The sequence below is a fragment of the Drosophila virilis genome, chromosome X (genome assembly GCF_030788295.1).
Source record: "Drosophila virilis strain 15010-1051.87 chromosome X, Dvir_AGI_RSII-ME, whole genome shotgun sequence".
Classification (NCBI taxonomy): Eukaryota; Metazoa; Arthropoda; class Insecta; order Diptera; family Drosophilidae; genus Drosophila; species Drosophila virilis.
Genome location: NC_091543.1, coordinates 28581040 through 28608924, shown reverse-complemented (window position 1 = coordinate 28608924; position 27885 = coordinate 28581040). Strand labels below are relative to the sequence as shown.

The 27885-nt window shown below is 38.5% G+C and overlaps 1 protein-coding gene across 9 annotated transcripts in view; it reads left to right on the top strand.

Moving 5' to 3' along the window:
• The window catches only part of mamo (maternal gene required for meiosis), a 185282-nt gene that overhangs the window by 25654 nt on the left and 131743 nt on the right, over positions 1-27885 (top strand). For all 9 annotated transcript variants that reach the window (XM_070211302.1, XM_070211304.1, XM_070211301.1 and 6 more), the window contains one exon: positions 12919-13725. The gene's annotated coding sequence lies outside the window, so the exon portion shown is untranslated. The remainder of the gene's footprint in view (positions 1-12918; positions 13726-27885) is intronic.

Here is a 27885-nt window from a genome sequence, read left to right as displayed (position 1 = left end):
TGCGCAAAAGAAAAGAATGGAGAAAAAATGAAAAATGGGCGTCTTCCATAGAGAAAACATATTTGTTATATAACTTAAATATTTCAAAAAATTACTAATTAACTGGAGTACACAGAGCATTTTGCCTTAATTTAATTTAATTTATTTTAAATAAAATCAATAAAAAAAAGTTAATAAAATAATAATAAAAAATTATAATTCAACTTTTAATAAAAAAATGTAAAAAAAAATGACTGGATAATAAAATAAAATAATAACCAATTCTAATTAAATATCGAAATGTAAATAATAAAATAAAACTCAATAAAATATTTCATATATAGAAAAATTGTTCAATATATTTTGGAGTTATACATCTTATAAATATGTTTAAAAAATTGTTTTGCTTATTTTTTAAATATATTGATTTCCACAATACATCATAATATATATGCACATTATTATATATATATTTCTAAGCATATGGAAATAGCTACATATATTTAAAAAAGATTATAATTATTTTATTTTAATATTATGATTATGGAACCAAATAAAATAATATTTTTTTCATTATTTTTTGTTTAATAGTTTTAAAGATCTACATTTTTCAATTTTAAGAATTCAATTGGGTTGCTAAAAGATTTCATTTTTTTTCTTTCTATTATTATACTAATTCAAAGAATTTCAAATTTCAATCCTTTTTCCAAGTTTGATATCGCGCTTTTGGGTCTAAAATTGTCTTTCATCAGTTGCCTTGCTGTCGAGCCTTAAATAAAATTTGTTCACAAAGAAAACTCCAGCCATTAGATATTAGTTTTTAGAAAAAATTGCAACAAAATTCGAAAAAATTCTCAGCTATTTTTGGCTTGGTTTTCTAGCTGATTTATCACTGCTGTTTTTTTTTTTTTTTCAAAGCTGGCTTAAACGGTAAGCCCCACAGATTTTGCTGCTCTCAGCTGCCCTCACAAGTCCCACCCCCCCAACTCCGCCAACATAAAAGACAGATACACGCACCGAGTGTGTGTGTGTGTGTGCGTGCGTGTATGTGTGTGTGTGCAACTCGTTGCAACGCTTCGCAGCTTGGCGAAGTGAAACTCAACAAATGAGGGTAATAGCAAGAAATAAACCAAAAATAAAAAAAAAATACACAAAAAAAGGAAAGGAAGAAAAAAATGAAAAATAACGCTAATGCAAATACAACCCTGCGGCATTGGCAAAAGCTTATTGCCAAAAACAGGAGCGGACTCAAGTGGAAAGGAGTGAAGTGGCAGTGTGTGTGTTGGGAGAGGGGGTGAGAGAGAGAGAGAGAGAGAGAGAGAGAGGGAGAGAGAGGGCCGCAGTGCAGGGGCAAGGCGACGAATTATATTGCATAAAATAAAATAAAACGAAGATGCCGCTAGCGACGCCGACGACGACAACGGCCACGGAAAAATGCAAAGTAAAATACAAAAAAGAACCAAAAATAATATAAAAATAAAAGAAGAAGAAGTTCCGAAAAAAAAAAGAAATAATAAAACAAAGAAAGCGGCAAATGCAACGCTGATGAGTGGCTTTAAAATTCCACGCGGGAAACGCCGGCGCGCAGCATATTTTAACCACCGGCAGCAGCAGTGGAGAGGGTAGATGGCGATTTGATGGTAGAGGGGAAGGGGGGGTGGGGGAGGGGCGCTGCCACCATGAGAATATCAACACCATTCGACCCGTTGAAACTTTTGTTTTGTCCCAATTTTGTGTGTGCAAGAGTTCGTTTATTTTCGCTTCCTTTTTGCACGCTTTTTTCGTATACAGTTGTTTTTGTCTTCTTCTTGTTGCTGTTGTTGTTTTTTTTTTGGCAATGCGTCGCTGCAGCGCTTCCCGAGCTGCCTGTGTGTGTGCCGTGCACTCAGTCTTCTCCCTCCCCCCCTCACCCATACCCTAACCCACTCCTCCGTCGCGCTCGCTCTATCTCGCTTTGTTCCCAGGGACCCTCGTCGCAATTTTTGCGGTAACTTGGTTAAGCTGCCTCCTGTCACACCACGCGGCATATGTAGAAAACTTTACATATATCTGTACATAAATTCGTGTACTCCATGCATTTTTATTAGGTTTCTCCCCCTCCCATACAGACCATGCCCCGCACGCTCGGCCGCTACCCGCCACCCATCAACTGCCCGCTGCAAGCACTCCCCTAGAGTCGCAGCAAATATGTTTTCCGCTGTTAGGTGGCGGCGGCGGGGGGGTTTATTTCGGTGCAAATGCAACTTTTGGCATTCTTGAGCTTAGCTCGCCAAGTGGAACCAAAACATGTGCAAAGCCATCAGAAAAAAAAGGGGAAAAAATGGACATAAAAAAAATTCGCTTACAGCGAATTTTGATTGCTCTACGAAGTGGGGAGAAAGCTTCAATGATAACTGGACGACGCAGTGTGACCAATTCTTATTTAAATCTGTTAACTTTGCATCTCTTTGATATACCCAATTTTCATTTGGTTTTTTTTGTAAGCTTGAAATCGATGCGAATCAACTTCGTAGTCTTCTCATCTTAACTTGGCTCTCCAAATCAATCGAAATTTTATATAGTTTGTCATTCAGGTTTCTCTCTTATGCTGCATACTTCTTGTCCTCCATGGTCACATTGTTTCGACCATCCAGTTCAGGGTAATCCCAAGTCGAGCACACCCGAATAGATTTCACTTGTTTTTTTGTTTATCAAGGGAGTAGATAACTTGCATTTAATTTTCCTTTCATCTAAATCCTTTCGTTATCCAAGTTCGCTCTATTATTTTATAGCCTGATCCTTGATAATGTAGCCTAGGTGCGTCCACCATGCTCACATTATTATTGTATTTAAAAGCTTCTCACCTAAAGTCAAAGTTCCTTAATAATATGTCTCATAACTGACCAAAACGATTCATCAAAGCGAAATTGTAGTCCACCCTAAAAACCCAGCGAAATAAGAGCAAAGCCTGCGATTAAGTCGGACCAAATTGTTGTGTGCAATTTTTGCTAGCCAGAAAAATCAAAGAAAACAACAAGCTCCCTCATATCCAAAGTTATATATATATATATATATATATATATATATATAATATATATATATATATATATATATATATATATATATATATAATATATATTTATATATGTATATCTGTGTATAAAAAGAACAGAGTCTGTCTGGCGCTGAGAACCCTTCTATAATATATATTTTGTTCCTTTTTAGTGCAATGTACACCTCCGAGCTTCCAGTTTGGGTTGGGTTCAGTTTCAGTTGGTCGACGGTTCATTCTATATAGCCTCTATAGCCCGCTATAGCTGTGCGTCTGTGTGCGTCTGTGTGAGTGTGTGTATGTGTGTGTGTGAGTGTGTGTGACGTGGCCTGTTTGTAACACATTCCGTATACCGGAATATTGCTGGGAAAAGAAAAGGGGTAAAAAACCATAAGGAAAAGGGGTTAAACACGAGCCAGCGGCCGCGACAGGATAACCGACAATGAGGCAAGCAACACTCCGCCCCTCCCCCTTTGCCCGCTGCCAGCAAGGGCTAGCCTGTCCTAGCAGGGACTCCCTGCCTGTATCGCATGTATTTTTCGGTAATTTTTGGCAATTCTTCTTCTTATTTTGTTGCTGTTTATGTGTATTATTATTTTTTTTTTGTTTTTTTTTTTGGCATTTTTTTGGGGTTGGCGACGCTCAATGCAATTGCATCCGCGTCTGTGTGTGTGTGTGTGTGTGTGTGTGTGTGCGTACGTTGTGAAGTGGAACGCGTGTTGACGACCAACAACAGCAACAACAGCAACAACAACAACAACAACAACGTGGCAAGTACGCGAGTCGACCCCAAATGCCACTTGTGCCGCGGCTCAGACTCGGGGCTCGCGGCTCCGGGGCTCATCAGCAGCGGCGGCCCCGGTGGCAGTCTCTTTTTATTTCATTTTTTTTTGTTTTTTTTTTTTGGCTTTTTGTTGCATTTTTTCGTTGTTGTTGTTGTTGTTTTTGGGACATTTATTTGCTGCTGCTGCACGCACTTCCGGCCGCATTTTGAGTTAAGTTTATTAGCCCTGGCCCTGGGCCCCGAGCCGGCTGCGGCTGCTGTTGCTGTTGCTCACAGTTAACTCTGCCGACAGCGGACAAAAGGTCCTTTAAAACTTGCCGGCAGGACCCCCACCATAAGCACATACATGCCCTATGGCCAGTTTTTTTTTGCCTCTCTTTTTTTCGGCGCTTTTTTCGGGGGCATTTGCTGCACTTGTCGCGGCTCGTTGCGCTGTTGCATCTGCTGTTGTTGCTGTTGTTGCTGTTGTTGTCTGTTGCCATAGCTGTTGTTGTCACAATTAGAAATGAAAGCTCATCTCCCTGTCCACTGCTTTCCCGCCCTGTCAAAGGCTACGCAGCTTATCAGGCCAGCGGCTGCTGCTGCTGCTTGTGACAGTCAAGACAAATCGACTTTGACAGGCGGCAGTGCGCCAAAACAACTAAAACAACAACAAAACAACCTCATCATCAACAACAACAACAACAAAAACAGACAGTCTGATGAGCAGCTGAATGCAGCTTGTGCGTGTACCGCGGCTTTTCATCCTGACAAAAGAGTCAAAGTCAAACAAATGCCAGTGCAAGTGCAGCTAGCGAGAGCCTGGGGGAGCGTGGCACAGAGAGCGAGAGAGTGAGAAAGAAAGAAAGAGAGAGAGAGAGAGAGAGAGAGAGGAATGCAGTGTGGCGGCAGCTTTTCACTGCTTCTTTTCACATCAGAAGTTTGTGCGAGCAGCGATCGTATGTGTTCATATTTTAGAAATATTCAAGGGAACTAGTTCATAGATTAAAATTGGGTTGGTTCGTAAGAAACATACATTAATGTGAGCAGAGAGAAATAAATATTGTTTTACTATAATATTTGTTAACAATATGCAAGGGAACTAGTTCATAATCTGTTCGTTTCGGAATATAAACATATTCTCTCAGGAGGGCAAAAAAGGAAAGCTTCAACTTTGTTGCTCACATTAATTAAGCTGAGAACTAAGAATAAGTGTCGCCTGGCAGATACTTTTGCACTCAACTATTTCATTAAAATCTAAATCAATCAAAGGGAAATTTTTACTTTATCTGCCTCTTTTGCAGAGTTGAAGTTGGAAGCATTAAAGCTTCTCAGCTCGAGCTTTAAATGTTAAAGCTCGTAGATCGTCAAGCTTTACCATTTGATAAATAAAATACTGTACATTTATAGATATATATCTGTAAATATGTTAAATTTAGTTGCATATTGTGCAGGATAACATATTATCCTTGATCTGCGTGACAGCTTTGAGCCACTCGAGAGCTTTTAAACTTCATCGCAGCAGGTGCCGCAAAGCTGCTGTAACACTTGATTAGCTGCGGCTCGTGACTCGTGGCACACACACACACTATCTTGTTGCAAGGACGCACAGCATGTCGCACAATTCCCCCCTCCTCATGACACTTGACTGGTCCCAGCCTCTTGGCATGGTTGTCATTCCAGGACTCAGGACGGCATCAACTCTGCGTTGATGGCAATGCACGGAATGCAACGCACTTCGACGGTCTTTCATTATCTCTCTCTCTCTCTATTTCCCTCTCTCTCTCTCGCTTCCCCGTGCCCCAACACTCCCCTTCCTGTGCACTCCCTTGGGTGCTTTTCTGCAAAGTTTATTGTTGTTTGTTGCCTTTTGTCAACAAGCTTTGTTGCTGCTGTTGTTGTTGTTGTTGTTGTTGTTTTTGCTGCTGTCAGCGTCGACAAAACTCTTCAATTTCTTCTCCTTTTTTATTTTGCTTTTTTTCAAATTGCGTGAGCTAGTTGCTGACTGCGACGCCAGGATCAAAGGCGCTTTGCGTGCATCTAAGTTTCCTCTGTTTTTTTTTTTTTTTTTGTTTTGTTGCAAGGACTGCCGCCCGCCCCCTGCCGCTCGCCGCCTGGTTCGGGCGAGAAGTGCGTTTTCGAGTACACTTCAGCAAAAAGAAACGCAATGCAACAAAAGCAAAAAAAAAAAAAAAAAACAGAAGAAAAATACGCCCCCGTTTGCTAGCTACGCCCTTGCATCCCGCACGCCCCCTGAGCCGCTGTCTCTCTTTGTAGTTGCACCGACGCGTCATCCTCGCAGGGTATTGCCTACTTGTTGGCGCACTAAAATGCGTTTATGCATAATTTTGTAGGGTCTCCTTTTTGGGCCGAGACTTGGCTCGAATGGGCGCGCCTCGACTAGGCTTCTAATTGCAGTGCCTGCGACAAAGTTTGCGACATAAATTATTATTAATTATTTGAGGCCACCCTCTGCGGCAAGTGTGCGTGTGCATGTGTGTGTGTGTGTGTGTGTGTGTGTGTGAATGTGTATGTCTGTGGATGCGTGTGTGCCATATATCGATTGCATTTTCAAAAAAGAAAAAAACATAAAAAAACGCCCAAGTGGCAGCTGACGATGCCGCCAAATGCGTGCTCAAGTGTTTGTGCGAAAGAAGGAGGCGGCATCAAACGCATACACAAGCCAATACACACACACGCAAACACACACACAAACACACACACACACACACACACCAACACACTTTCAATATAGAAGTGACAATGTCCCAAGTGGCGCCCTGTTAGGAGCATACGCAATACGCCATCAAACGTTTGCCTCTGTCTTGGGGTTCAATGCGGGTCACCAACCGAAGAAGCAGCTTGGAAAAATCTCTTTCATTGATTTGCTTCAGTTTGCCGTTTTAAATAGTAAAACATTCACATTTAAATTCTCTCATTATAATTATGTAAAACACATTCTCCAGTCCAAATCCATCATATGTATATATATAAAATATTGTTATTCAACGTGTTAGCTGCATGGAATAGCATGGAATAAGACTCTGCCTTCCAGTGTTCGAAAACAATGCCAGAGCGAACTTATCATACAATGAACACTTTAGATTAAAGTTATGTCAGTTGTATCAAAACAACTGTAAGCTTCTTTATTTTAATTTGGTTTATTCGGAGTTTTAGCTGCCTTGCACAGACTTAACCTTAACATCCAGTGCTGGAAAATAATATTGTACTGTTCTTAGACTGTCCACACTATCAACGATATCAATTTTGTTGTAGTTAGCTTAACACGATTAAAAGAAATAGTTAATGAATTAAAATTAATGCCAATTGCAGTAGTGTAAACAAGTGCTTGGCTATGTTCTTCTCATACACACAATTTCAGCAGCTAAACATTTGCATTTCAGTGTTAGAAAACTAATGTTCTAGCTTTACACAGGGTTAACAATATCACGTTACATTAAAATCAATTGGAGCTCTCAACACATTTGTTTGTCTATATTATTGTTAAACAGCTTAAGGTGTTGTGAATACTATGTGCTCGAAAGTCAGCTCTCTTAAAGCAAGGTAACTTGTTTTTCAGTGTTGGAAAACAATGTTTATGTTAGTTTAAAGTTTTGTTTCAATTTTGTGCTTGAAAGTCAACTGCCTTAAAGCAAGGAAAAGAGCTGGGGCAGAGAGCAGACACACATATTATACCCCCTCCCCCTCTAATTCGCCCCATCAACTACCAATGCCCATGTCAGCTGTGTTTTAATGCTCAATTGTGTGTAGAGAAGCGTCCAACTGACTGACACACTTGTTCACTGAGCAACGAGCTGCATGACAGACAGACGTACAGACGGCCAGACAATTGCTGGCCAGTTCCCTTGCTCGCTTAGTCGAGGTTACGCTACCCATCGCCTTCTCCCTCCCGATGCTGCTGCTTTTTAGCGCGTCTGCAATATTTGCATAAATTATTGTACAACAAACAAAATTTTTTTATGCTGGCCGCTCCCCGTTCCCTTTGTGGATGGACTGCATTTATTTCCCAGAAAATGACGTTGTGAAAAATGCAACAATAATTTTTCGTTGTTGTTGTTTTTGGACTTATGGCAGCGTATCAGTGACGGTATTCCTGGAAAAACACATAGGCAAAAAAACAAAAACACAAAATAAAAAAGAGTTGTTAAAATAATGCGAAAAAAACAACAACTGCAACTAGAAGAAGCAGAACAACAAAAACAATCATCAGGCAACATTGTTGCCGCTCTCAAAAGTCAACGTCAGCGACGAAAGAATATGAAACTGACAACCCAACCGAAGACCCGAGTCCAGAACACAACGGACAGACCCCTCTCGCCCCCGCACCGCAAAGCCCCATGTCCACAGTTGGCGCAGAGACCCCAGCGAAAATGCAAAGTGTCAGCAATTCCGGGCGGGCGGTCTGACAGCCCGCAACAATCATGCAATAATTATAAACAAATACATTAAATAAAATGTATACATATGTGCAATGTGCAAGCCGAACTCCAGCTAAGCAGGCGAGCACAAGATTTGCGTGCTTTCGGGTTAATTGCATTGTGCAACACTCAGAGCCAGTGTTGTGCAACAGTTCTTCAAGAACAGGCTATTAGATATATAACAATACTTAGCGTTGATCAACACTAAACAAGAAAGAACTTACGGTTTAAAATTTTTGATCAATTATGTAAGTAACACTGTATTCAACAATAGCAAGCATTGTGCAGCACTATAAAAAAATGAGACTTCGGTTAAAAAGAGTTTGACAAATTTCTATTTCTATTGATGTTAAACAAAAAAAAAAAAGAAGGAATTTAAAAAATATTTAATCAAATTCTCAATATTTAATATAAAAGAAACCAAATACTCAACTTGGTAGCTCTGCTTGCTATGGTCCGTCAGTTCCATAAGATCTTGATATATGTATATTTATACATGCATATATATGTATATATATGCTATCAAATTTGTGGCATACTTAAAGGATGCCTTAGCTGGTAATAAAAACGAATATAATATATATATTTAGTATATTTATGTATTCAAATTAGTTTTCTATGGCTGCTCAGAGACTTAAGTCAAGTACTTGTGATATATTTGCTGGGCTTATGTCAATAAATAAACTGGCGCGAGATGCCATTGTGATGTGTGTGTGTGTGTGTGTGTGTGTGTGTGTGTTTTCAGCTATCTCATATGCAAACTGCAATTCCGTGACATGTGCCCTGTTACTCGAGCTCCATAAACTGCTCAGTTTTTTTTTTGTCTTTTTTTTTTTTAAGGCAGACTTCTAAAATTTCATAAATTCAACGAATTTGTCGCGCAGCCGTCAACGCTCGACTGAGAAATTCCGCAGTTTCTAATAAACGCCAAGACAGGCAGTTTCTTAATGTTTTTGTTGTTGTTAACTTCTGCGAAAATGAAAAAAAAGAGGCGCAGCAGGAACAACAACAAAAAATAGTACAGCCAGAAATGAGGGGCACAAAGCGCGCACAGTTGCCGCTAAAAGTTGTGCAACCTAAAATTGAATGCAGATGATGTTGTTGATGATAATTGCATAAATTTATTGTCAACGGCATCGGACGGTCACGCATGGCAGCAACAAGCAGAGGCAGTGGCAGAGTCAAAGTCACAGACAGGGGCAGAGTCGAAGACGAAGGGCAACTCAGGAGCTGAGTGAATGTCCTTGCCTTCTTCCTACTGGCTGCTTATCATAAATGGGCGAGTGGCAGAGGGCGCAGCTCAATCGATAAGCACAAGAGGGGCAGGGCAGATACAAAACTAAAACCAAAAATAAAGAATGTTGCACGACTGCGCAATACTCTGTGTATAGTGTTGTAAAACAACTTCAAGGAGTGACTGCTTTCTCGTGGGCTCGCTGAGTGTCAGCAAAAGGTCAAGACTTTCCAAATATGGCGTCCGACTTGCACTGCGTCCTAGTAGGCGTGGCCACAAACTTCTGTCAAGTATCGCGTCACTAGCTTAAACACTGCAGCCGAATATACTCTGCTGCAGCTGGCGGACAGAGCATTATAAACGAAATAAATGAGAAAATGAAATATGCACAAAAGAAAACGAAATTAAAACGCAAGACGACGTCGCATTGTCAAGAATAAAACAAAATTTAATGTGCAACAGACACACAAACACGCAGCGTATGCAGCAACAGCAACAGCAACAGCAACGTTGCTGCCCCATTTCATGTGGCATTCCACACGCGCAACATTCACCTGCGACTTGCGACTAACTGTCGTGAGGGGCTTTTCGCTCTTTATGCGAGGTGTCCTGTGTCTGCTAACATTAAAAAATATGTCGATAGCCTTATGTGTGCGCAATGGCTGCAACTTCAACTGTTGATGCAACACACACAGAAACACAACAACACACACGCACACACACTCATCAAACAGCTGTGCAGACATTTTAAGCAGCTAGTCATCAGGCTGTCGTCGTCAGCGGGCTTGGGCTTTCTGTCTGGACTCGGAGTCGCTTTCATGAGGCAACTGCGCAGGGCGTGTGGCAGGTGAGCAGCAGGGGGGTGTGAGTTGTTTGGGGATGTTGCTTATTGTAAGGTGCCACAACAGACAGCGTCTAGTCATAGACATATTCTGTGCCGTGTTCGGTATTTACCAAACAACCTTTGTCTGCCACAACTGTGTCTTCGCCGCCCTTCCCCCCGATCCCTCCCTCTGCACCTTGCCCTCTCTTCACACTTTGCCGACTGTCTGGCATTGGTTTAACTTAGCTGTCGCCCTGTCTGTGCCCCTCTGTTCAACAGTCTGTCTAACTGTCTGACTAACTGGCTCTTAGTCTGACTGCCCCGTTCTGCATTATTCGCCAGCTTTTCATTTCATTTGCCAGCAACTGCTGTGGCTACGGCATTCTTTTTATCAGTTCCTTGGTTTAATATACATTTCCCACTAAGCCTACATTTGCTTTACCTACAATTGTAAATAAAGGAAAACTCATTCCCAAATTTACATGAATTACGATTATTTTGTGGTCACATTCGTGGCATCTTAACACGAGTTAACAGATGTTAACAGGGTAACTCCCTCTGTTAACTGTCTGTTATCACTTCCTTAATCTTCTCCGATTAAGCAAACATTCGCTTTACATTAAATTATGTAAATGAACAAAGACATATTCACAAATACAAATAAACCAACATTACATTGAGATCAGTCTGTTATGAATTCCTTGGTTTAATGTCGTACAACATCAGCTTCACATTCAATTGTATAACAGCAATAACATATTCCCAAATTAACATAAATTAATTTTACATTGAGTCAACATTTCCAACATATTGTTAACTATACGAATGAACATAAGTTAACAGGCAGTGTACATAAGTTCACATTGAGTTGACATTAGCATTCGATAAAAAAAAAACGTAGACTTTCTAAAATGTATGCTGATGATAGATAATATTATTATTGCCTGAAGATGTGTGTATACTTAGTTTTTCTAAAACATGTTAAAGTTATATTCGTGACTGAATTTGTTTTAATTGCTGTTTATCTTTAAGCTGATATCATTTAAGCTCTGTCTTATATCTGATTTTAAGCAAAGTCTGAATGTGTTGCGACTTACGTTTAAAAAGCCGGCATTAATCAGTCTCAGCACATTTGCAAAGCCGCATGGAACTTAATGTCAAACCTCATTGTAATCCACATTGTAAAGCTGTCTGGCTACGTAAGCTGCGAGCGTATCATTTATTAGCATGAAAAGTGAATCAGGTTCAAAAATTTGCTTTAAATACAAATGCGAATATTATCTATTTATATTCGATCTATTCATGCAACTATTCACTTCCGCTTTGAATAATTTTGCTTCGAATAATCTTAATGTTATGCATAATTTAGCTTAAAGAAAATTTGTTTGCCATGAACTTGAACTTTTTCCACAGACAGACAGAACATGAGATAGAGTGTGAGTGGGAGAGAGTGCGAAAGGGTGCGAGAGAGAGAGATAGACACAGAGAGACAGAGAGAGACTCACTTTGGGGCAACCTACTTATGCGGCAAAGTAAAAGTTTTTCAATGCCAGCGCAACTTTCAGTTGCTGCTTGTTGCTTTCGTGATGTTGATAAAGTTGATGCGAGATGCTGCAAGGCTGATTAAAATATGTGGCGGGCCGAGGAAGAAGCAGGGCATCTAAAGTTAAAGACGATGATGACGTCACGCGGCACAAAAGTTGGCAAAAATTAAACTTTTCACTCTATGTTGTGTATGTGTGTGTGTGTGTGTGGGCTCATAATTCAACAGTTGACATTGTCGCTGTGACTTCTCAGCGTCATAATTAAGCATGCCACATGTTGCACCAACAACAGCAGCACTAACAATGCTGCAAAACTTTTCATGTATGTGCTCTTTGTGTGTATGTGTGTGTGTGTGTGTGTGTGTGTGTGAGTGTGTGTGAGTGTGTGTGTGTGTGTGTGTGTGTGTGTGTGTGTGTGTGTGTGTGTGTGTGTGTGTGTGTGTGTGTGTGTGTGTGTGTGTGTGTGTGTGTGTGTGTGTGTGTGTCTGTGTCTGGCTGCACTTGTATTGCAGGGCACTTGAAGCAGCCGCAGACATTTGCCAGACTTTTGAGACAGCGACAGACAACAACAACAACAACAGCTACGACTGACTTTGGCATTGACTCTTGTTGTTGTTGTTCAACAACAAAATTTGCGCTAGGTAATTAAAATAGTGAAAGTTTTACGTCAAATTGTTGGCTGCAGTTTTTGCCGCCACCCACTCAGACCCGCCCAACGGGCACCCTTTCCTGTCGCCCATTTCTCTCTGCTTCTCTCTAGCTGCCGCATTTACCATAGCCTACATTTGAGCTTTGTTGTTGTTGTTCTGTTGTTCTTTCTTTGTGCACTATTCAAAACTTTGCTTTTGTTTTCGTAAAGTTCCTGACTGTTAACTGTTAACTGAGCTTTTGAACAAAGTGTGACCAGATTTTGTTGGCATTGCAAACAATAATGTTTATTTTCGGAGTACTTAGTCAGAGTCTGATTAAAATGAAAATTTAAAATATATGGGTTGTAGCGAATATTTTGAAATAGTTGAGGAATTATTAATTCTTAATTTTACATAAGGGGACAAAAATCATTCTTACTAACTTCAGCATTTTGTTCTGTATCTTCTTCTTGCAGCATATTCTTCAAAATTCTAAATTTCAACGAAGAAGAAAGCGTGTAAAACTTAAAGAAAATCAACTACGAAATCTCGGCGAATCGATAAGCAACTCAGCAAAAAGCCTATCGATAACACCAACAACAACAACAGCAACAAGAATCACACGCTACAACTCTGGCAGCGCTCTCCGGCTATCGAAAACAAAACATTCTCTCTCGCACCCAAACACATACACAACTTCACGCACACACACACACACGGGCACTCTCTCTCAAAAGCAAACTTGACGAAATATTTGCAACAAACTGGACCAATTACATTTTTATCGATAACACATTAAGATAAACGATAGAAGAGCAAAGAAGAAGAAGAAGCAGCATAAAAAATGATCACAATTTGAACAATTTCTTTGGGCAACAATTCTTTCGAGCTCGAAACAAAAGAACAAAAAACAAAAATCACAAAAACAAAAACTTAAATCAAAAGCAAAAACCATTCAAAAACGGTTATTTTTCGGACAGCAGTGTTGTACAACGTGCTATGCAACAGTTTTCGGTGTGCAAAAAGTGAAAAAATAGAAAATAAAAAAAAATCAAGCAAAAAATAAAAACAAATTGAAACCAAAAGCGACATAATTAACCACAAGAACATAAACAACAACAACAACGTCATCAGCAAACGCAACAGCAAACGCAACAACAACAACCAACGAGGACGGCCTAAATCCAACAACAAAAACAACAACAAAAAACAAATCAATTGAAAATTGAAACTTATGGATTGCTGGACGGGTAACGCCCGACTGGCGAGTGTTTTAGTTTAAGGTAAGTCCACAATTAAATTCACTTTTTAGCTATTTTATTATTATATAAATTGAACTAATTAATGTACTATACCTCGATAAATTCAATATAGTTTAAAGCTCAAGCAAACTAGTTGCCATTTTATGCTCTCATATGTATTTATTAACAGCATTAAGTAATACAAATTAAACTTCTGTGTCAAATTTGACAAGCGATTTTGACAAGTAGTTTAATCCGAATGTGGAATAAAAATATGAATTTCGAAAGATGTCAAATTTTAAAATATTATTTTCATATTTTAATGCGTAAGCAACAATTCGAAATAAATAATAAAAAAATAAAAAAATATTTATTAAATATTTTGCTTCTCAAAAAAATTAGAAACTGAATGATAATTTTATATTTAAATGTGTAGGTGGAAACATTAGTAAAAAATAATAAGATTTAGGCGGTTTTTTCACAAATATAAAGAAACCATAAAACGATCTCAGCCTGAATTATGAATGCAGTTCTTGGCAAAAGTTGGGTTAATAACTTATAACAATAATAACAATAATAATGATCATAATAATAGTCATAGTAAAAATCATAATAATAATGAAAAAAAATAAAATAATAATAACAATAATAATAATAATAATAATAATAATAATAATAATAATAATGATAGTAATAATAATAATAATAATAATAATAATAATAATAATAATAATAATAATAATAATAATAATAATAATAATAGTAATAATAATATAAATAAAAATAATAATAATAATAATAATAATAATGATAGTAATAATAATAATAATAATAATACTAATAATAATACTAATAATATTAATAATAATGATAATAGTAATAATAATAGTAATAATTATAATAATAAACTTGAAAAATGTTCTTGCATTTCTGCTTTTGAATAATTATTATTCATTAATGCGGCTGATGACGATTCTCGCTAATTGAAATGAAACGACTCAAAAATATTAACATTAGTATTATTTATTATTAGAATATTTATCTAACATATTACTGCGCTTGCTCATTTAATAAAAAATAAATAATTATAATGGTAAAAATTTGTAGTTGGGCAGACCGCAAATTTGTTGAGTCCGTTCGTTCAAATCAAAGCGTAGTACAATACAAATGCGGGGCAGGTATTAGACGCGTCGCGGGGGCAGATGTTTGGCAAGGGGGCGTGTCAGCTGTTGGGGCAGCTGTCAATCAAAAAGCGCTTGAGCAGCCGTCATGGCTGACAGTTTGTGTGCGTGTGTGTGTGCATGTATATGCGTGTGTGTCAGTGTTGGCTAATTTTTGGCTGCTGCAATTAACGCAGCAACACACAAACACACACACACACACACACACACACACGCACACACATACATTTTGGCTAATTAAAGCAATTTTTGCAATTGCGCAAAATGAAAAAAATAAAAAAGACAATTAAATTGAAACCTTCCCAGCCAGGCAATTGTTGTCCACACACACATCACACAGCACACATACGGCAATTACTCGTACAAACACACACATTCACACACAACACACACTCACACACATTTGCCTGCTGTTTGCTGTGATCTTTGCATTCACTTCCCATTGTCAAAAGCAAAGCGCAGACGTCGTTCACTTCCGTTCAACAACAACAACAACAACAACAACTGTTGCTGTTGCCGCCGCCTCTCGTCGCGCTCTGCCACGCCCAGCTGCTCAGGCAACGCTCGCTCTAAGCCAATCCGTTCCATTATCAAACGTTTCAGGGGCCGACCTTGGCCTTGGGCACACTTTTTTTTTAGCTTTAGGAAAAAACGCGTATTTATTTATGATTTGCAAAGACATTTGCAAAAGTTTATTTATTTGATTGAATTTTATGGCATTTTATTGGCACATGTTGTGGCAGTTGCACAGTTGCTGGCTGTAGCTTTGGCTGGTTCCCAGGCCCCAAATGCGTTGGCTCATTAATAAAACGTTAGCACCGTTAAATTGCAGGCAGGCAAAAATTAACGCCTAATTGATGAAATGGCAAAAGCCAAATGAAAGCTAAGGAAAAACCAAAGAGAAGCCAAGCAAACTGTTGGAAAAAGCAGGCAAAAAAGAAGAAAAACAAAAGGGAAAAAAGGTTGTTTCTATTGATTGAAAAGCATGGCAAAGTGACTGCAATGACTGCAGCTTCCAGCACAAATAACAGCAGCAACAGCAGCAACAGCAGCAACAACAACAGCAGCAACAGTTGCTCATGTGCAATTTATGCGCAGCGTGACAAATCAATTTTGTTTTAGTCATTTTTAGAGAGTTTTGCCAGAGTTCGCTGCGTTTGTTTGTTGACAGCGAATTGTTGCATGCAACGCTCAAAGGGGGCGGCATGGGCAGGCGGGCAGCGCTTGCCTGTTTCGCACGCTCGAAACGGCAAACAGCGCCGTTATCATCAGCATAAATATGTGACATTTACGAGTAATGGCAAATGACGTTCGACAACGAACAACGAACAACAACAAGCACAGCGCAAATAGTTATTCATATTACAGTTGCAGTTGAAAGGTTGCAAATTTGTTGTTTGTTGTCGCGCAGTGCAATAGGCACAAAAACCGCTAAAACTGATTTGGCGATCTTTTAGGCTGAACAACGAAACAAATGGGAAACAGGTCATCGACAAGTCTATGCTGCATCTGCCCCTTTGCCACACATTCCAACCCCCTTGGTTGCACTCCCAGCTAACTTCGGTTCTTATAGTCCAAATTTTATTAAATTTTCGTAGCTTCAACAGGGCATACAACAGTGTGTGCATACCAAAGTACAAGGCTGTACCTATGTAAATAAGTCTTCTACAATTTTGGATACAATGGGCGAAAGGTATTCAAAAAATGACATATATTTAATCTGTACAAATTATGCGAGAGCTTACATACCAAGTTTGATGTGTTCAGATCTATAATCCTCGAGCTACGCTTGAAAAATCATCTCACAAAATCGATATCTATCGATAATATGGGGGAGGATATCGAAAGAAAAGTGATAAGCTCGTTTTACTCTGGACAAAGTTGGATATAATATTCGAATAAGCCACTAACTCATGTAGTTTTCGAGATCGACGCGTTCATAAAGATAGACAGGCAAGGTTGAGTCGACCCAAATGTGTTAATAAAGAATATTTGTATTATACGGTCTGAGATGCTTTCAGCTGCCTTTTACATGTGCACAGAAACATGACAACAGTTATATTCAGTAGAATTTTGTATGATATTGGGCCTTTTTTACACCCTCGTAGAGGGCACTATTTTGCATAGAAGGAGACGTCGCCATTTACGCGCTTTACTATTCTCAGATATCGCAGGGCAAATGTCTGCAAGGGTATTACATTTTCGGCGTGCCCAAGATATACGCTCTTTCTCGTTGCTCATGTAGCTTTAAGCTTGGCTAACTTGCTTACTTTTACTTTGTGTACTTTTGCCTGGCTCTAAGGGTCGAGACAATCGACCAATGCATGGGCGACTGTTCCAATCGCATCGAAGTGTGCCCAACGAGGCTGTCTGCAATCACAGAGCACCCACCAGGCACGTTTCGTGGTAAAAAAAAGCTGCATTTCTTATATATACATGCCTATACATATATATCTTTAATTCGTATACGTAATTGCCGCTAATCATTTGGCGTACGAGCTGCGTGCCGTTGCCGTTGTGAAAGGTGGCGCCTCCCCGCACACGCAGCTGAGCACGCTTTTTCGATTAAAAAACAACAACAGCAAAACCATAAATAAATAAATAAGCAACATTAAAAGCAATGCATAAAGTAGTTAAGCGCACTCGTGTTGCATAAAATGCCGATTGCCAACACTGGCAACAAGTGTGCGTAACTGTTGTTATTGTTGTTGTTGTTGTTGTTGTGAATGCGGAAGCGTTGGCATGAATGAATCAGATGAACAACTCACATCAGTTGAATGAATGTCGATCAAAGCAAAAGCTAAATGATTGAATATGTTGATGAAGACAATGTGAATGCAGAATATTGCGATAAGTGCGGGCAAATTTGTAGGTAAAATATGGCCCATTCATTTGGCCGTTCTTCTCGATTCGCTTTTGTGCCTTGTCCTCAAACGTTTTGCTCGACAAGTCTTTTGCGCATATATCAATAAGACACAAGTCTGTGGACTTAAACATAAGCTGGCGATTATTACAGAGCAGTAAATTCAAGCCATGTATATCGATAACTTGTCAAATTAGATATCGATAAATTTAAGCAATTTCAATGAAATATGTCAAGTAAAAGATATAAAAGCGTTCACTTCAGTCAGTTTCATTCAGGCTCTTGCTTTAATTATTAATTTGTGCGCTTGAATCGATATAAATCATATAAATCAGACTTAAGCCCTTATTCTTGCTATTCGACAGTTTATTTATTAAGTTATCGTTTTCTAACGATATGCACATATCATTCAAGCTTAAGCCTTCATTCACGGCAGACGATGATTATTGACACCTAATCAAAATCTAATCGGTAAATCTAAAGAATTACAATTAAATATCCAAAGTAGTAGATAGAACAGCGTTCGTGCCTTAATTCTGCTCATCGATAATTAATCAATTATATTTACATCGATAAGTTCCGATAATTACACACTGAAGAATGCGGCAAGCATAAACAACAACAAACTAAATGAAATATTAATATTTAAACAAGCCCCTAAACAAACAGCCTCAACCCCTAGTCTAAACTCAATTGCATAAGGCTCAAGGTTGTGTGTGCGTGTATGTGCGTGTATGTGTGTGTGTGTGTGTGTGTGTGCTTGTTCGTGTCGCTTGCTGACAAATGCACAAAATGCAGGGTGTGGGCTGCTTTTGGTGCTTTAGATGGTTCATTAAGGTGTCGTGGGTGGACGATGGATGGCAGGGCCGGCGGATGGGTGGCGGGCGCTCTAGTGGGGGAACTGGGCGGGCTGACGCGAAGCGCGTGCAAAACGCAAGAAGGAAGTGATTAATAAGCAAGCGAAGGCAAACAAAGTGTGTGCATAAGCAACGGCTTGAAAGTTCGCCGGCTGCTTAAGAGACCGCAAAAAGAGACCTGCACTAAATGCAAATGCAATGCCAGAGAGTAAACGGGCGTTAGACGGGCGGCTGAAGGGGGAGAGACAGACGGCGAGGGAGAGAGAGAGTAGAGTGCAGCGCAGTGAGAGCGTGCGCATGTGTTGCATATGCAATATGGTAGCCCTAAAACGGCGTTTCTGGCGCTCTGTGCGTGCGTGTGTGTGTGTGTGTGTGTGAGTGTGTGTGTGTGTGCGTGCATGTTATCGTTTGCATTGCAAAAAACTACAAACTATAACGCAATTACATGCAGCTAGCTAGCCCTCGCCGCTCGTCCCATCCCCAGCCCACCTCTTGTTCTGCTAGCCAACCACTCACATACGACTCATTACCCACACACTCACACACACAGCTGCTCTCTCGTTCTAGCGCATGCTCATGCGGCTTGCCTTCTCGCTTGCGCCTTAAATCGTAATTGCATTTTGCGTGCATCAATTATTGCGCATTTCTCAGTTGCGTTGTTCAAATGTTGTTGTTGTTGTTGTTGTTGTTGTTGCTGTTGCAGTTGTTGTTGCTGTCGAAGTTGTTGTTGCTTTTATCTGGCAGCCGCCTTCTAATTTACACAGCAACAACGACAAATATTGTACAATAATAATGCATAGCATTAGCTGAACACAACAAAAAAAAAAAAGCTACATATATACAAATTTATAGGTACACAAGACACACACGCACACATTCACATATATGCCAGGGCTGCATTGCTAATATTTGTTAACTTAAGCATTTGGCAACAGAAACATTTGGAAACTGAAACAGTTGGCATATGAAACGTATTTGGTAATTTAATGCTCCAAGAATAGCTTCTCTTTGGGATAAAGACATTTAGTTCCGCCTTAAGCCACATCTTGACAGTTTTTAGATCAACTTGCGTTTTTCTATTTAGTAAGAAGAGTTTTTGAAAACATCTAGAAATCAGCCAATATTAAAAAGCGACCCATAATCTTCTTATGCCTCTTTTAATGCCCCATTGAATCAATGCTGCATGAGTCAGAAATAAACAAATACGAGTGCTCGACTTGGGGATACGCTGAACCTTCTTCTAACAACACCAAATGCAGACAGCGCTAGGAGCGAGGGTTGTTGGTATAAAATCAAAGATACTTAAACTGTTTATACTCTCTTAGGAGCTGCATGTCAAATAAGGTGACTCTAGCTCTTTAAACCAGCGAGATTTGCCTAAAGAACGACATCGATGTTTATCGATGGCAAGTTATCGTTTGACGGAAACAAGCTACAGAAAGGCAGAAAGTTGGACGGACAGACAATTCAGCTATTGATGCTGATCAAAAATGTAAACATATACTTTATAAGGTCGGAGATACTTCCTTCTGTCTATTACATAAATTTGCATAAAACCTCTTTAACTATTTTTAATGTTTAAATGTTAAATCACATTTCAAATCAGCTTACAGAGAAAATGCAACTCAATGAAATCATCTATTTATTATTTTAGTACAATTTCAAAACAATTAAAGTGCACAAAGCGCAGAAATTGAAAAAGTACATCCATTATATATATATGTGTGTGTGTGCGTGAGCACACGTTGCGTATGCGTGTTACATATGGGCAGTTGAGAAGCGCGGAGAGCGGCGCTTGTCGCTGCGTGACACATACTGTGGCTGACTTTTGAGCTAATAGCTAGCGAGCAGCAGCAATGTTGACATGCAAGCCAGGTCTGACCCATTGGCAATTAGCATTTGGATGGAGCTCTAGAGCTGCCGGCCAGGTGCCAATGGCAATTTATCTGATCGCTTCGGGTACAGTTGACGCCCCACAAAAAAAAAAAACAAAAAAATAAACACTGGACGCTTGCGTGCCATCGCTGCAAGTGTGTGTGTGTGTGTGTGTGTGTGTTGTTGTGTGTGCAATTGTGGATTAATTATAACCAAGGACTCACAAGATACAAACAAAGATACAAATGTATCTGCGCTCATATCGCGCCTCTGTGTGTGTGTGTGTGTGTGTGTGTATGTGCACTTTCCGTTGGGCCAGAACAAGGTTAATTTAGTTAGCCATTGTTTTTGTTGTTGTTGCTGTTGCCGCTGCAATTGTTGTCGTTGTTGTTGTTGTTGCTTTAATTACGCTTGGTTACATAAACATTTCAACTGATGACACGCACACACACACGCACACACACACAGATGTATTAAAAGCTAATTTATTATTTCTTCTATTTAATTTGGCGCTTTGGGAAAAACAGCTTTAACAACACGTTGACAGCCGCTCCTAACAGCATATTTTTTATTTTATAGCAGAAAAATTTGCCATAAAATTGCGTTGCCTGTTTTATGGCATTTGGAACCCTCGAAAATTTCGCAAAAATCCGGTTCCAAAGTCAAGCAACTTTCTTGCTAGACAAGAAGCCAAAACTAAACCAAAAAAAGTTTATAAAAATACATCAAATATAAGGGGCTAACTAGTTAGATATCTTATATATGCATATATATACATTAGTCTCATATGCCTGTCGGAGCGAGAGAGAGAGAGAGAGAGAGAGAAAAGGGCAGCAACAACAACAACTGCTGCGGCAATTAGACATTTAAAATTTCACCGGCCAGAAACCTCGTCTCATCCATCGCTCATTGCAAATTTCCCATGACCAGAACTTTCGAAAGTTTTGCCCCCTTTTATTTTATTTATTTCTTAACACAAAACTGCATAAATTTTGTATGGCTAATAAAGAAATCCCCTCATCGCACCTCCAGGCCACCTTTGACAAATAATATAATATAAAGTAAATGCGCAAACATAAATGTAAATGTAAATCTATATAGATTATGATTTGGAGAGTGTTAAATTAGAAAAAGAGGCAAATTCAGAGAGAGAAAAGCAGTTGGAAATATAGTGCAGTGGAGGTAGGTGATCGAACGAAAAACCATTAGAAAATTGATTAGGATGAGGCTTCAACCGGAAGCAAGTCTCATTTTATCTATCCTTACCTGTCTATGATGAATAATAAGAGCGAGAGATTTGCTTTGAAATCATTTGCAATTTATTTATTTACGTTGATTTTATGCTAAATATTAGAAATAGAATCAAGTTCACATATGCCGCAGTTTGATAAAAGATTACAATTTTGATTAAAATCCATTAAAATTATATATATGTATTTGTATTAAAATTATATATTATATATATATAATTTATATGTATGCATCTCGTTTTAATTTAAAGGCAAATCAACACATAATTAAAATAATATAATTATAATTTAAATAGATTTTCATGATGTTTGTATATGAATATAAAAGAGATACAGACATATAAAAAAATATTAAGAAATATATCAAGAAAAAGAAAAATGTCAAGAAATACAAAGAAATATGTCTAGAAGAAGAATATGTTTAACGGGCATAATCTGGCCAGGTCCGTGGCACGTATAAAATGAAATTTCTTGGACGGTAAACAAACAACTTTCATACAAACGTTTTCCGCCAATTTACCACTGTTTCGGGTGGAATTTCCGCAATCGCTGAAACACGTATTCATTAAGTTCTTATGTAGAGCTTTGCAAATAAGTTTGAAGCAAGTCGGACAAAACTTAAAGCTGCACCAAAAAAATCGTAAAATCGCATTTCTACCGAAGAAGTTTAGATTCTGCTAAAAATGTGAAGCACGTCTCAAATGATTTTTCGTATAGATCCTTGAAAATGAAATGAAATGAAATCAAGAAGAAAAATATCAAAAAATGTATGGAAGAAAAAGAAGAAATATTTCAAGAAATATAAAGATACATATATGCCAAGAAGAAGATAGATATCAGGATATCAAGAAAGAGAAGAAGAAACGTATCTAAAAACAAAATATAAAGATATATATCAAGCAGAAGAAGAAGAAACATATAGAAATATATCAAGGAGAAGAAAAAACAAGAAGAAATGTTTCAAGATAGAATATAAATATAAAAAGTTATTTAATTAGTTTAGAAATAAAAATTGAAATTTGACTAACTAATCTAAACGCAAATTCGAATTTGTTAATAATTAAATTAATTATATTTCAAAAGCAATTAATTGCTAAGCATATTCTTTAGTTTTTCAAATTTTTCTCTCAATTAATTTGGCAATTCGTCAATTAAAATAACTTTTGTCACTTTGTGAGCTTTAAATAAATGTATAAATATTGTTAGCAAAATACATTAAAAAAAATAACGCGTGAAAATGTTTAAATGATAGAAATAAACAACTAATAAAAAATAGCTAAAAGTAGCTGTCAGTTGGCTGATGATTCACAAGACTTAAAAATAAAACAGAAATTTATTTGCAATACATTTGTAACTGGCAATACGCCCCACAGCCCAACCCCCCAGCCCCCCCGCCCACACACACACACACACGCACATGTGCCCTTTCAGCAGCCGCAAGTAATATTAATTGTGATAATACAATGGTATTTATCGCCAATTTTGTGGCCTGTGCTCTTATTTACTTATCGCAGTCAACAACAACAACAACAACAACAACAACAAATACCAAAGAACAGAAAACAGTAGAAGAAGCAGCACAACTTTGTTGCCCTGGCTATTAAAACAACGCGGTAGGCCCAGCTACATGTCTAATACAATATATACATATGTACATACATATGTACATAAATATGTATGTATGCATATAAAGAAGAAGCACACAATTCGCGAGTCTATTGAACTTTGTGTAACAACAACAACAACGACAACATTGCCAAAAAATAGTTTTGCGCAAACGCAGAAACAACAACAGCAACAACAACAACAACAGCAACAACAACAAGAGCGCGACGCATGTATAAACCAAACGCAAAAAAGTTCATTGAACTCGCGGCCCAATCTTTGTTGCTGTTGTTGTTGCTAGTTTTACGCGAAAGATCAACGACACGCACAAAGCAGCAACAACAACAGAAAGAACAACAACAGCAATCATAGTCATAGGCCCGGCATAGGCACGCACCAAAAGCCAATGAACTCTCGACGTCGCAGCCGAAAAATAAAACACAGAAAAAAGTGCGTGAGCAGCAGCAACAACGCACGCATAAAAAAAAATTCGCAAGATCGCGCACGCACCGCAGCAACAACAAAATGAGGCCGGGCCCCACAGCAAAAAATGTTGCCAAAAATCTAGCAGCAGCTACGCTCACACGCACGCACAATTGGCAAACTTTTGCGCGCGCGCTCTCTGTCTCTCTCTCTCTTTCTCTCTCTTACACTCACACTCCCACTCCCACTCTCGCAACATTTTTCAAAGTCAAGTTGAAGAGCACCAAAGCTGACGGCCGTCGTTGTGCGCTCGTGTGCGTGTCTATGTGTGTGTGTGTGTGTGTGTGGCCTGTGCTTTTGTTTCGTGATCATTTTGCGAATTCTCTTTGCTAAATGTTGCGCTCTCTGCTGGCGGCGCCGTCAACGGCGCCGTCGCAGTCGCCGTCGCTGCTGACGCCGCTTACGCAATTCGCATGTTTGCCAAACATATGGCAGCAAAAACAAATTATTAGCAACAAACACGAAATCAAATGAAAAGAAAGAGAGCAAAAACGTTTTGCTTCGCTGCCGCCGCTCTTTGTTTATCAGTTAAGCAAGGGTGGCAATGAGTGCGAGAGAGAGAGGCTACGCACGCTGTGCGTTTGCTTGCACTTGACTGTTATTTGTTGCTTATTTATTTTATATACATATATATATATATATGCATCTATGTATGTGTGCATCGAATGTATACTTTGTGTGTGTATGTGTGTGTGTGTGGGTCTATATGCATGTGGCTGGCGTTATCTCATATAGGCCACCTCCGCACCCCCGCACCCCCGCTTTGACCCTTGCATCCGACTGAGCCAAAGGCACGTACGCAGCGCTCGCTGCATGACATTAGACAGAAACAAGGCATATTAAGCAAAAAGCTAATTTTAAGAAATTATTAATAAATAAGCTGGATTTTGCACAAATGCAAATTTATTACAAATGCAATTTAAATTCCAGTTGAAAATTTATTTATTTTCCTAACATACTGTACTGCATATTTTCCTAGATTATTTTGGTTTTTAGATCTGGAATAGAATCTCAATCCATGTGTGTTAGTTAAAGGCCGTGTGGAAAACCTATTTTGTAGGGTATTCAAGGAAAGGAATATTCACTTTTTTAGTTATAAACAAATTGAATTTTAAAAGAATACTAAGATCAACTTTAATTATACAGAAAAATATTAATTTAATTAAGAGGAATATCCGCATCCATTATATGGAATAGGTCAAACTTAAAAAATATATATGCTGCCTTTGACGATGTATAAAAAGTGGAACTAAAAGGAATTCGTTTTACTTAAATAAATCTTATTTTTAGATAAAAATAGTTGAAAATTTGGCTCTAAGCAAGTTTAGCTGGAAAAATACAAGAAATTTCAGGTCTATGTCTGTTGTTCTTGGATTAACAAGGAAGTTGATTTTGAAAAAGGACTTAATGAAATATGAAATGAAAATATATTGAAAATATATAAGAAGCATAAAGCACGTTTTGGCAACTTTTTTATATACAAAATTTCTTTATTAAGCTAATTAAAGACTTGTATAATGCAAATATATGAAAAGAGAAATGCTTTCTTTGCTCGTATCTCAGAAGCACAGGGGAAATTGTTTATGCCGAGTGTGGTTAAGATATCTTCTAGCCATAGGATATGCTGTTCCGATCCATTCATCGATCATGATGATGCATAATGATATATATATATATGTATGTATATAAATATGCAAAATCGTAAAATCTTAAAATGGAAACACAAAGTTTGGGTTCACTCTAAAATATTTAAATATAGTCAACATTTTATTAATAACTTGTTATTTGCGTTTGCCTAAAGAATCTTTGCGCTTCGACGGGCCTTTCAACATTTCTCACAATGGATCTGAAATAGTGCATTATTATAGTATTATTATAATAAATATATACGAAATACCTAAATAGCTAATTAATTGAGATTTTGTGTATCCCAAGAGTTGCTATTGCGAGTGTTTTAGTTGATCTTTGTCTATGATCTTTGGCCAACATTTGAGCCAACTATTTTTGATGGCCATTTTTCGCAGCTGTCCAAAATTTATTGGCATTTTTTATTTTGGATGCACTCGTGCAATTTGTCTTATGTCGCACCTATTGAACCGGCCGCGCAGCGCCACAATTAATCAATGCCAATAATGCAGCAGATAGAGATGCCAAACGACCCGCCCTGGGACCCTCCCTCCCTCCTGAGCCAACCGAGCAACACTTCCGCTTCAGCGGTGCGGGTGCGAGCGAGAGGCTGAGCTAAGCAGCTGCTGCTGATATCGCGACTAGTTTTGCATTTGCGAATTTACTGTTGAAAACATATGTTGTTATCTGTATCTGTCAGATACGTAAGTGGGTCACACACACGCGCACACGCACACACGCACACACGCACACACGCTAATGCGTACGCACTCACACGCAACGCGTAAATTGCGTATACGCAATGTGTGTCAAGGACAGATATGTGCGAAATTCGCTGTTGTTGTTCTCTTTATGATTTTCAATGTTTCATTTTGCCGGCTGAAGGCGCAGCCCCGCTACCCGCTACCCGCTCTCCCTTCGCGCGCTCTCCGCTCTTCGCTCTCTGCTGCCCGCTCGCTGCTTGCTGCTAAATTTAAATGACGCCGCGCCAGCTGGCAACAACAACAACAGCAGCAGCAGACACACACACACACACACACACACACGTATACGGCCACCTACTGAACCAATTTGCGCACATTGCGCGAGTGTGCGTGCGTGTGCGTGTGCGTGTGCGTGTGAGTGTGTGTGTGTGTGTGTGTGTGCGTAGATAGCATTGAATTTCAAGCGACTAGCGACCCGCTAGAAACATTTTCGCAACTATTTTTTTTTTACTTCTTTTTTTTTTTACCTATATATACGCACATATATACATATATTTTTTTATTTGCTGCGGTCTTTTATTTTCGCACAACTCACGCCCACGGTCAAGCCAAAGGTCAGACACACAAACAACTGCAAAATTTCTCTTTTCGGTTGGGCAACGTTTGACAGACCGAACGGGGTGAAGAGATCGCAGAAGAAAAAACTGAAGAAAAAATCCAGCAAAATGAACGAACCTCAAATGCTCTATGCCTAATGAAGAAAAGGTGGACTGCAGCAAATATTTCGCAGTTGCCCAAAATATAAATTAAAGAAAATGTACAAATGTCGAAATGGCGTAAAAAAATAACGAATCTTAAATACTCTATAAAATGAAGAAACAGCAGACTAAAGACATTTTTGAAACATGTATGTGCCCATAGAACTTTTGCAAAAATATGAAGCTCATAAGTTCAAATCCATTGAATTGCTTTGCGATATCTATATATAAGTATATAACTGTCACCGTGTCATTTGTCTTTTATTAGAAATTTATCACATTTTTGTTGAAATTTAAACTAGTTCCTCTTTTAGGATATATCTTCTTTGTTTAACGTATTCACTATAAATCAGAACAAAACATATTCAATATTTTTATTTAATTTTCAATTAATTTTCAAATAATATTTTACATATGTACATATATTATTTTTTATTTATCAAAGAGTAGTTTTTGTGTATTAAAGTGCATATATAAAAATATAAATGCTATATATATGTGTATGTATGTATGTATGTATGCATTTCTAGACTTCATAGAAACTGACATTTTTCTTAAAAGTAAAGCTAATTCTATGCCAAGTAGTTTATGTTTTAATATATGTATGTATTTATGCGATTATATAAATTATAAAACTTGTAATTCCAGCTAATTCCCACACATGCACACATATGTATATGCATGCATACATGCCTTACAATTCTAATATACACAACTTACATAGTACATCTTAAACTGCACTGTCCCTCTCTTTCTCTCTCGATCTTTCGCATATTCTCTTTGTATGTCAAATTTCCAATTGGGTCGCACGCATCGCAACTTCTGCTATTTGCGAATTTTTTTTTTGTCTTTGTTTTTGTTTTTGCAAGCGCGTCGATCGCGGAAACGAAACAAAGTGCTGTTGTTGTTGCTGCTGCTGCTGCTCTTAGCTGTGCCTCTGTATGTATTTGTGTGTGTGTGTGTGTGTGTGTGAAGCAACGAACGCATTGCGTAATCGTCG